The following is a 12,350-nucleotide window of genomic DNA, read 5'->3' as shown; positions in this document are numbered from 1 at the left end:
GGGATCACCTGCTAGGAGACATCGGTTCGCCGCCTTACCATCCAGGGCTTAGAAAACCCCCGCAGCTTAAACTCTAAAACGTACCTCGTCAGGAGGTATGTTTAGGAGCGTTGTAATTGGTCGGCGCCGTCACGCGTAGCCCATCCTGTCACCGCAGGCGAGAAAGCCGCAGGGATTTAAAACCCCCGGACTGGTACAGCACCAATGCGATCTGTCACTGTGGGGGATCGCCGACTCCAGGTGACCAATGGGAAGGGGGTCCAGTGCAAGTTCACCTTAAAGATTTTCTGTAAAGGTGAACTTGCACTTTAAAAAAAAAAATTCTTGGGATTTTTTTACTCTCCTCTGCTATGTATCTCTCATAGTCTTTTTTAGCAGCCCTGATTGCATTCTAATGCCCTGTACACACAGTCGGATTTTCCAACGGAAAATGTGTGATAGGACCTTGTTGTCGGAAATTCCGACCGTGTGTGGGCTCCATCACACATTTTCCATCGGATTTTCTGACACACAAAGTTTGAGAGCAGGCTATAAAATTTTCCAACAACAAAATCTGTTGTCGGAAATTCCGATCGCGTGTACACAAATCCGATGCACAAAGTGCCGCGCATGCTCAGAAATAAATAAAAAGATGAAAGCTATTGGCTGCTGCCCCGTTTATAGTCCCGACGTCACTGCGTTCAGAATGATCGGATTTTCCGACAACTTTGTGTGACTGTGTGTATGCAAGATAAGTTTGAGCCAACATCCGTCGGAAAAAATCCTAGGATTTTGTTGTCGGAATGTCCGACCGTGTGTATGGGGCATTACACTTCTTATTGCACGCCTTGTAGTGTTGGAATGTTGACAATGATCCCACTGCTTTGTACTTTTTAAAGGCCATTTTTTTGTCCTTAATATGATATTTTACATTATGGTTCAGTCACCTAGGTTTAACCTTTGTTATTCTATATTTATTACCCATTGGGATGCACTCGGTGATACTTTTATATAATATGTTCTTAAAGCATTCCCATTTTTCCTCCATATTCAATGTTTCAAGGTTTTGGTCCCACTTAATATCGCAGTTTAGAAAAGTTCGCTCTTTTGAAATTTAGTGTTCTTGTACTCCTCTTGTGCCTCCCTTTCCTATGATTTACAGTGCATCCGGAAAGTATTTATAGCACTTCATTTTTTCAACATTGTTACAGCCTTACTCCAAAATGGTTTAAATTCATTATTTTCCTCAAAATTCTACAAACAATACCCCATAATGATGTGAAAGAAGTTTGTTTGAAATCTTTGCAAATTTATTAAAAATGAAAAAAATCAGATGTATATAAGTATTCACAGCCTTTGCACAATACTTTGTTGAAGCAACTTTGGCACCAATTACAGCCTCAAGTCTTTTTGTGTATCATGCCACAAGATTGGCACACCTATTTTTAGGCAGTTTCTCCCATTCTTCTTTGGAGGACCTCTCAGGCGCCATCAGATTGGATGGGGGGCATTGGTGCACAGCCATTTTCAGATCTCTCCAGAGATGTTCAATTGGGTTCAAGTCTGGGCGGCTCTGGCTGGGCCACTCAAGGATATTCACAGCGTTATCCCGTAGCCACTCCTTTGTTATCTTGGCTGTGTGCTTAGGTTCGTTGTCCTGTTGGAAGATAAACCGTCGTCCCAGTCTGAGGTCCAGAGCGCTGTGCAGCAGGTTTTCATCACGGATGTCTCTGTATATTGCTGCATTCATATTTCCCTCTTTGCTTCATCAAACCAGAGAAGTTTCTCATGGTCCTTCAAGTGCGTTTTAGCAAACTCCAGACGGGCTGTCATATGCCTTTTACTGAGTAGTGGCTTGTGTCTGGCCACTCTGCTGGAGAGATGGTTGTTCTTCTGGAAATTCTCTCTCTCCACAGAGAAATGCTGGATCTCTGTCAGAGTAACCATCGGATTCTTGGTCACCTCCCTGACTAAGGCCCTTCTCCCCCAATCCCTCAGTTTGGCCAGGCTGCCAGCTCTAGGAAGAATGCTGGTGGTTCCAAAATTCTTCCATTAATAGATGATGGAGGCCATGGGCTCATTGGGACCTTCAATGCTGCAGAAATTTTTCTGTACCCTTCCCCAGATCTGTGCCTCCATACAATCCTGTCTCGGAGGTCTACAGACAATTCCTTGGACTTCATGGCTTGGTTTGTGCTCTGACATACACTGTTAACTGTGGGACCTTGTATAAACAGACATGTGCCTTTCCAAATCATGTCCAATCAACTGAATTTACCATAGGTGGACTCCCAATCAAGTTGTGGAAACATCTTAAGTATGATCAGTGGAAACAGGATGCACCTGAGCTCAATTTTGAGTGTCATGGCAAATGCTGTGAATACTTGTATAGATGTGATTTTTATTTTTTCACGTTTTATTTTTAATAAATTTGCAAAGATTTCAAAAAAACTTTTTTCACATTGTCATTATGGGGAATTGTTTGTAGAATTTTGAGGAAAACAATGAATTTAATCAATTTTGGAATAAGGCTGTAATATAACAATATGTGGAAAAAGTGAAGCGCTGTGAATACTTTCCAGATGCACTGTATGCTGAATGTAATAATCCTGTGGTTGCTATTTCCCAAGTTGTCCTGTATTTCCACATCTGAAATTAGATCTGTATCATTTGTCATGGAGTTCTGTAAGGCATTTAAGAAATGGCAGGCCTTTGAGTGGGATGTCCCTTCCATCCAGGCAGTGTCAGGATAGTTGAAGTCCCCCATCACAGTGACATGTCCCTTCCCTACTGCCATCTCTTATTGTGAAAGTTGATCCAACTCCACCTACTCCTTCAGGTTAGGGAGCCTGTAACATACCCCCACTATTAATTTCCAGCTTACTTTTTCAGTTTGGAGTTCCACCCATATGGAATCCACCTCTCCCCTTGCCCCATCACTGATGTCATTCCTCTCTTCTACCCGTAAATCATTCCTTTATATAGACGCACCCCTCCTACTCTTCTACCCTCCCTGTCTCTCCGATACAAGGAATACAATTGGATATTTGCCAGCCAGTCATATAAGCTTTCAACCAAGTTTCTGTTATTCCCATGAAGTCCACATTCTCCTCGTGTAATAGCAGCTCGAGTTCTTCCATTTTATTGACTAGGCTCCTGGCATTTGTGAACATTCCCAGAGTTTTGTACTGGTGCATATTTTTTTTCCATATGATTTCTCAGGCTTTGTTTATGATTTGGTAACTCATTAACCCTGGGATTTAATGATATGTATATATTATCACTAGTGCCTCCACTGTTCCCCTCTGTCTTGTGCTCACTCCCGGCTATTGCTTCCTCTGAACCCTCCCACCCAACACCTAGCCCCTCCAACTTTTTGGCCGTCTTTTTCCCCAACAGAGCTGCACCTTCCCCATTAAGGTGCAGCACGTCTCTACTAAAGAGCCGGTAACTGACTGAAAAGTCAGCCCAGTTCTCCAGGAACCCAAAACCCTCCTTCCTACACCAGTTCCTCAGCCACTTGTGAATTTCCCTAATCTCCTGCTGTCTCTCTGGTGTGGCTCGAGGATCTCTGAGAATACCACCTTGGAGGTCCTTCTCTTCAATTTAGCTCCTAAGTCCCTGAAGTCTTTTTTTTTTTTTCTTTTTTTGTTTTTTTTAGGACGCTTCACCTTCCTCTTACCTTGTCATTGGTACCAACGTGTACCATGACAGCTGGGTCCTCCCCAGCGCCACCCAATAATCTGTCCATCTGATCCACGATGTGTCGAACCCGAGCGCCCGGCAAACAACATACCGTTCGGTGATCGCAGTCTTTGTTGCAGTTTACCCTATCTGTCCTTCTAATAATTGAGTTTCCTACCACCAGTACCTGTCTAACCTTGCCTGTGTCCTTGCACCCCTCCTTTCCAGAACAGTCATTCCCCTGGCAGCTAAGGGAGGGCTCCTTCTCCAGCACTGCCACCCTTGAGCTGATATCCCCAATATCATGCAACTTGGCATATTTGTTGTGGTGTACCAACTCCAACCTGACCAACCTGAGGATAGTGAAATACGGGAGAGATCATCCTGTCACCCCTGAGGAGAAGCTGGCGCCGCTTCACACATGCTGCCCAGGATGGCGCCCAAGGCCCAAACTCGCGGGCTGCACCGTGGCCTTAGCCTTCTCCTGAATGGGAAGAGGACCCAGCTGCCTGGCAGGACACACAGGGCACCAGCTTCGGTGAGTCTGGCGAACTGAATCTGGGGGGAAACAGACACCTTAGATCCCCCGGAGGAGCAGCAGGAGCCGACACTCTTCCAAATCATGGCCACCATTAAATTGTGCACACAAATTGACACCCTCAGAGTGGATTTCTCCCTCCTGAAAAAGGATGTTCATAAGCTAAGGCACAGGGTGTCTGAGCAGAGTATTAGTACTGTGGAGGATGAATTATACACCCTGTCTGCTGCAGTTTAAAATATATTCAAACAGCACAGCGAGCACAGGCGGCAAAGTTAGGGGACATGGAGGACAGATTTCGTCTGAATAATCTGAGATTCTTGGGGTTCTGAAGGAAAGAACCCTTAATACTTCCTTACGGAATATCTGAAGACAATGCTAAGTTCTGATACCTTCTCCCCCTTGTTTGCCAATGAAAGGGCTCATAAGATCCTCAAGGCCCTCGATTGTTTTGTGAGGGTACGGAGGTTCAGGATGGAGTCTTTCCGTTCAGTGGTGGCCGCGCTTCATGAGGGGGATTTCCTGGCCTCCCTGGACATCAAGGATGCGTACTTGCATGTCCCCATCTGCGTCAGCACCAGCGGTTCCTGCGCTTTGCAGTCAGGGATGTGCACTCAATTTGTAGCACTTCCCTTTGGACTGGCGTTTGTGCCACGGGTCTTTCTGGATTTCTCCCTCCTGAAAAAGGATGTTCATAAGCTAAGGCACAGGGTGTCTGAGCAGAGTAGTAGTACTGTGGAGGATGAATTATACACCCTGTCTGCTGCAGTTTGAAATATTCAAACAGCACAGTGAGCACAGGCGGCAAAGTTAGGGGACATGGAGGACAGACTTCGTCTGAATAATCTGAGATTTTTGGGGTTCTGAAGGAAAGAACCCTTAAGACTTCCTTACGGAATAGCTGAAGACAATGCTAAGTTCTGATACCTTCTCCCCCTTGTTTGCCAAAGAAAGAGCTCATAAGATCCCTCTGAGCCCCCCCCCCCCCTCCAGGAGGTCCTCCACGTCCACTGCTGGCAAAAATCCTGCATTTTAGGGATTGTGATGCAGCACAGAGGAAGGCTCACAACCTGCCAGATTTGCTATATAACAATAATGTCATTACAATCCTTCACAATTTTTTCTGCTGTGACGCAGAAACATAGGGCTGCATTTTCAGGGGTAAAGAAACATTTTAGAGATTTACGCCTTCCTTATAGCATGCTATACCTCGCGAGGCTTCATGTGGTCAACAAGGGAAAAGTCCAATTTCCTCTTTCGTTCATTGATGGACACAGCACTTCTAATCTTGACCTTAGGGTTATATCACCACCTTCAGGAGTAGGACTAGGCAGAAATAACAACAAAACAAGCACAGCACCACCTAGGGGAGGTCCTTACTGGTAGTAACCCCCCACTCTGCTACAGGCAGCTCAGTTCAGTTTTTTTCTGCTTAGTCTAGGAGAAGGACCTGGCTCTCTGCTGGGACCGGCTGCGACAAGCCCCACTCTGGACTGGGGGCGGCCGGCGGGTTAGACGCCTCGCAGGGACACATATGACCAGGCACTCCGTTTTAGGCAGGAAGTGGATCTGTCCGGGGAGTGAGACCCGCAATCCCTGCTTTAATGGGTAAGTATGAGCTTCACCGGCCCAGGCCAGGGTACTCCATGGGGTAATCGGTTTTCAGGTATTTCATCCTCTCCCCCGCCCCTCGGCTACGCTGCAAGTTGCTGGGTTACCTGACTTTGGTGGGGTCCCCTCCGGGCAGTCTCTGTCAGGGGTGCTGGGGGGGTGGCTGGCATCTGTCTCCTCATGTAGTAGCCGCTGTTTTTGTGGGGACGAGCGCTGCGGCCATTTTTTCGTAGCCTCAGTGGCCATTTTCCCGTGCTCTCAGGGCATTCGGCAGCCATTTTCTCGTAGCCTCGGTGGCCATTTTTCCTGTGGTCTCAGGCCATTCGGGCCCTATCTGCAGACGCGCGGCCGGCGGCCATTTTCTTGTAGCCTCGTGGGGAGTTTTCGGCTGGTCCTCTAGCATTAGTCTCTGCATTTGAAGCCAGTGAAGAGCGCGCATCTCCTCGTAGTTGTCCCATCTGCGGAGGATGGACAGTACAGCACTGCTCCTCGTAGGTCAAGGTGGTGAGTCCTTCTGGGGGTCCCCCAGTCTGCGGCAGCTAAGGGGGTGGTCTACTTTTCTCTCTTCCTAGTGGGCGTTCGGTTCCTAGTAGTGTCCAGTTGAGCATGGGACGCCATGGCGTCTGAAGCAGGTGCCCCCGCCCAGACACCCTCGTGACGGCAGCTGGCTCCTCTGGGTGTGCGCTGCCCCTGGACGCTTTGTCGGCAGTCCTGGAATGCTTCCTCTCCTGGGTTGAGGTGGCGTGCGGGGTAAGGCGAGTAAAAAATGTCCCCTTCCCCCTCCATCTTCTGGGGAGGACTCTGATCCAGACTCAGGCCCCGCCATGGCAGGCGGCCCCTGCCTGGATGGTTCGGATGATGCGGCCCCTGATCTTTCGAACAGTGAGGAGGAATCCTCCATGGCGCATGAGAAAGCGCTGGTGAGTGCACTCATTACGGCGGTGCACGATACTTTGAAAATTGAGGATCCAGCAGGGACGTCTACAGAAGTGTTAGTCCCTTTTGGGTCGCACAAGCCGGTCCGCATCGCTAAGGTGTTTCCTTACCTGTCTTATTTTGATAAGTTTATTTACAAGGATTGGGAACGTCTGCAGCGGTCCTTTTCAGTTCCGAGGCGTTTTTCGGTGCGTTACCCCTTTGAGGAGAGTCTGTTGAAGAAATGGGCTTCGCCTCCGGTCGTTGATCCTCCAGTGTCCAGGTTAAATAAGGCGACCATGATTCCTTTGGGGGGTCCCCTTCTTTCAAGGATCCTGCCGACAGAAAGGCCGAGGCGGTTGCTCAGTCTATGTTTACGATGGCGGGGTCGGCTCTTTGTCTGGTGCTAGCCACGGCTCTGGTGTCGCAGACACTTACTGAATGGGCTAAGCTAATTACACCGCGAGTTGGGTAATGAGCAAGCATCCCCAGTCTGTGTGGAACTGGCAGACCAGTTAGTGCAGGGACTTAAGTATGTCTGTGGTGCGGCCCTGGACACATCCCCATTACTTTCTAAGGTCTCCGTGCCGGCCGTGGTTCTTCGCCGGCTGCATTGGCTCAAGTGCTGGTCGACGGACCAGACGTCTAAGAAGGCTTTGGCGGATTTGCCTTTCCAGGGTGGGAGGCTATTTGGAGCTTCTCTGGACGACATTATTAAGGACATTACTGGGGGGAAAAGTGCTTTTCTCCCACAGTCCAAAAAAGGCAAAGAGCCTTGTCGTAGGCAGGGTCCCTCCCTTTTTCGCTCACAAGCGTCTTTTTCGTCCGCCCAGTTCTGCGGGCAAGCGTTCCCAGCCCACCAAGGCTCCCACGGATGGGCAAAAGCATCCTTGGCATCACAAGCCAAACAAGCCCGCAGACAAGTCCTCTTCCGCATGAAGGTTTACCACCGCCAGACTTACAGGTGGGGGGTCGCCTTCGGTGGTTCGCAGACTGGTGGACTTCTCTTCTTTCCGACCAGTGGGTCTGCAAACTAAAATAGAGTTTCTTTCCTGTCCGCCAGACAGGTTTTCTCCCTCCAATCTTCATCCTCTCCCATCTCGTCGGCAGGCCTTGTTTGGGGCGGTGCAGGACTTGCTTCTTCGGGGAGTAATAGTTTCTGTACCAGCTTCAGAAAGGTTCCGGGGGTTCTACTCCAATCTGTTCATAGTTCCAAAGAAGGGAGGGGTTCGTCCGATCCTGGACCTCAAGGCCCTCGATTGTTTTGTGAGGGTACGGGGGTTCAGGATGGAGTATGTCCGTTCAGTGGTGGCCACGCTTATTGAGGGGGATATCCTGGCCTCCCTGGACATTAAGGATGCATACTTGCATGTCCCCATCTGCGTCAGCCACCAGCGGTTCCTGCGCTTTGCAGTCGGGGATGCGCACTATCAATTTGTAGCACTTCCCTTTGGACTGGCGTCGGCGTCACGGGTCTTCAAGGTGCTGGCACTGGTTCTGGCATTGCTGGGACAGCGGGAGATCACGGTCGTGAGTTACCTGAACAATTTTCTCTTGAGAGCGGCGTCAGCCTCAGAACTGAGAAAAGATGTGGCTATCACCATGCAGACCTTACATAAGTTCGGCAGGGTGTTGAATCTCTAGGAGTCCATGTTGCTCCCGACCCAACACCTGGAGTACTTGGGGTTAATTCTGGACTCTGCACAGACAAAGGTTTTTCTTCCACTGATCAAACTGCAGACCCTTTACTCCGCAGTGCAGTTGCTGCTGTCCCGCAAGTGGTCATCACTGCGTGTTTGCATGCGGGTTCTGGGCCTCATGGTATCCACCTTTTTGAGGCTGTTCCGTATGCGCAGTTTCACACTTGGGGCTTGCAGAGGGAGATCTTATCCAAATGGGACAGATCCGGGTGGACCATCTGGCCAGGGCCTCGCTCCATTGGTGGCTACGGTCCCCGGCTCTATGGTCTGGGAAGTCGTTTCTTCCTCTCCATTGGACGGTGATCACAACAGATGCCAGCCTGACCAGTTGGGGGGGGGGGGTCTGGGCCTTCGGTCGGCCCGGGGCCGCTGGACGCCGGAGGAGTCTCGCCTATCGATCAACGTGCTGGAGTTGCGTGCGATCAGGTTATGCCTCTCCATTTGGACGCAGCGGCTGCTCAGTTGTCCGGTCAGGAACCAGTCGGACAATGCCACAGCTGTGGCTTACGTCAACCACCAAGGGGGGACAAGGAGCTCAGCAGTGGCGCTGGAGTACTCACATTCTGCAGTGGGCAGAGCTTCACATGTCAGCTCTTTCAGCCTATTACATTCTGGGCGTAGAATATTGGCAGGCGGATTACCTCAGCCATCAGTTGCTAGATCAGGGGAAGTGGTCGCTGTATCCGTGTCATTTGCCTGCGGTGGGGCACGTCGGATGTGGATCTTCTGGCCTCTCGTCTCAATCGGAAGGTGCAGAGATGGGTGGCCAGAACAAGGGATCCCTTGGCAGATGCATCGGACGCGCTGGTGGCGCCATGGGGGCATTATCAGCTCATTTATGCCTTCCCTCCTCTCAAACTCCTTCCTCATCTGCTGCGCAGGGTAGAGGCAGAGGGATTTCCTGTAATTCTAATTGCTCCGGATTGGCCTCGACGTGGTATCCCGACGTGGTACGGATGGTGGCGGACGTTCCCTGGGCGGCTGCCGGTGCAGGAGGATCTCCTGTCCCAAGGTCCGATATTCCACCCTGCTTTACTGTCCCTGGCTTTAACGGCCTGGCCATTGAAAGCCAGGTGCTGAGAGACCGGGGGTTATCAGCTTCTGTGATTCCCACTATGTTGAGGTTGACGGTGCGTAAGTCCACTTCATGGAAGATTTATCATCGCACCTGGAAGGCTTATATCTCGTTGTGCGAGACTGTGGGATGGTATCCGCGTTCCTATTCAGTGTCTAAGATCCTTGTGTTTCTGCAGCGTGGGGTTGATCAGAAGCTTGCTTTGAGCACTATCAAGGGGCAAATATCGGCTCTGGCTATCCTTTTTCAGCAGCCGTTGGCCGCTCACTTGTTGGTGCATACTTTTATTCAGAGTTCAACATGTGGCTCCCCCGGTACGCCCACCGCTGCCTCCGTGGGATCTAATCCTGGTGCTCTCAGTACTTCAGAAGCCGCCATTCGAGGACATTAGGGAGATCCCTTTACTTACGCTCTCTCAGAAGGTTGTCGTTCTAGTGGCTATTACGTCCGCTCGGCAAGTTTCTGAGCTGGCGGCCTTGTCGTGTAAATCTCCTTATATGGTTCTTCACAAGGATAAGGCAGTGATGCGTCTGCATCCCTCGTTTCTCCCTAAGGTGGTTTCTGCCTTTCATCTAAATGAGGACATTGTGCTTCCTTCCTTGTGTCCTCGACCGTCTTACCCCAAGGAGGTCGCTTTGCACTCTTTGGATGTAGTTCAGGCTCTCCGCGTGTATCTGTCGGTTACGGCTCCTTTTCGTAAGTCGGATTCACTGTTTGTAACTGTGGATGGTCCGAGGAAGGGCCTGGCAGCTTGTTCGGCCACTATTTTTCGGTGGATCAGATAGATTATTGTCCAGGCGTATGCCATTAAAGAGCGGGTGCCCCCCTTTTCCGTCACGGCGCATTCTACCAGGGTGGTTAGTGTTTACTGGGCCTTCCCGCATCAAGCCTCCGTTTCTCAAGTGTGTAAGGTGGCTACCTGGTTGTTGGTACACACTTTCACCAAGTTTTACAAGGTGGATGTTGGCGCATCTTCGGATGCGTGTTTCGGCCACAAAGTTTTGTAGGCAGCCGTCTGAGGTTTTGGCTCCCTTTATGGGGGGGCTCTGTTTGGGTGGAGGTTATTTTTTCCTTTGTTTTGTGTTCCCACCCCTCGTTGTGGCACTGCTTTGGGACATTCCTAAGGTCAAGATTAGAAGTGCTGTGTCCTTTAATGAACGAAAGAGGAAACAGGATATTTTTCTACTCACCGTAAAATCCCTTTCTCTGAGTTAATTGATGGACACAGCACCCGCTCCTCCTGTTTATGTTTGAACTGCTTTTGTAACGAACTGAGCTGCCTGTAGCAGAGTAGGGGGTTACTACCAGTAAGGACCGCCCCTAGGCGGTGCTGTGCTTGTTTTGTTATTTCTGCCATGTCCTACTCCTGAAGGTGGTGATATAACCCTAAGGTCAAGATTAGAAGTGCTGTGTCCGTCAATGATCTCAGAGAAAGGAATTTTACGGTGAGTAGAAAAAAAATCCAGTTTTTTACCACCCCTGCAGAAGGGTATCGTTTGCTTGAATCCCTGGGGAAGTTGTAAGGATTTACTGTTCCCTATATGGATATCCCTGACATGTTGCTGTACTTTGACTATGCACGACTGTTGATTGTTCTGCCTCACTTTACTCACTATCAGCCTTACTCCTGATTTTGTTCTTTTACATCTAATCATGCCCACAGGATGTCCTTGGTGCTATCATTGACTATAAGGGCCCTCCAGGACTGCTATGAGCATCTATTGCACTATATCCTGGCTCCCCTGCCCAGCTGTTTGGGATCTCAATGTCAGAATAGCCTTAATCTGAGCTTGTATATCTAGCCAGAGGGGGTTTTATCTTAGGGCACTTCCACCAAATGTGGAGGATGAGCACCTGAGGCCGCATTTTCTCCAGCAAGTGTCGGATACAGATGGGTATATCCTGGCAAGCTTAGAGGGAACTCTATACCACAGGGTGAGTTTCTTAAAAATATTTTCCTGCATTTTTGTGTCCACCGAGCTCGTATGCGTGAGGTGGTAGAGACGGTCCAACTGTGTTTCAGTAAAGACATGCTGAAGGTCTCTCTCCCACTCCCTTATGTAAACCGGTCCCCCCCCCCCCGCTCTCCAATGACTGTAGTAATTCATACAGCACAGATATAGTATGTTGAATAGCAGAGGTAGACACACAGAGCCACTCAAAGGGGGATGCTGTGGTAGGGGATCGAACACCTTGCGGTGGGCTATGAGCAAAGTGTTGGAGCTGCCTATAGCACTATTCGTCCATGGGGAAAGACCCATATTGTATTCTCAATGTGGCCAGTGGCAATAAACCCTGGTCTTGGATAAATCTGCCACATCATGTCTCTCCATCGGCTGACCAAGCCCTGAAAAAGGAAGGCCCAAAATACATCCCTGCGAATTACAGACCAGTTAGCCTAACATCAATAGTACCCTGTTTCCCTGAAAATAAGACCTAGCGTGATTGTCGGTGATGGCTGCAATATAAGCTCTACCCCCCAAATAAGCCCTACCCTGTTTCCCCGAAAATAAGCCCTACCCTGAAAACAAGACCTACAAGGACTTTAACTAGGGCTTATTTGGGGGATAGGGCTTATATTGCAGCCATCACCGACAATCACGCTAGGTCTTATTTTCAGGGAAACAGGGTATGTAAACTCTTGGAGGGGGATGATAAGGGACTATATACAAGATTTTAGTAGTGAGAACGGTATCATTAGCAGTAATCAGCATGGATTCATGAAGAATCGCTTTTGCCAAACCAATCTATTAACCTTCTATGAGGAGGTGAGTTGCCATCTAGATAAAGGAAGGCCCGTAGACGTGGTGTATCTAGATTTTGCAAAAGCATTTGACACAGTTCCCCA

This window comes from Aquarana catesbeiana, linkage group LG09 (genome assembly GCF_042186555.1).
Source record: "Aquarana catesbeiana isolate 2022-GZ linkage group LG09, ASM4218655v1, whole genome shotgun sequence".
Taxonomy (NCBI): Eukaryota; Metazoa; Chordata; class Amphibia; order Anura; family Ranidae; genus Aquarana; species Aquarana catesbeiana.
The sequence above is the reverse complement of the archived record's forward strand: the minus strand, read 5'-3'. Positions refer to the sequence as shown.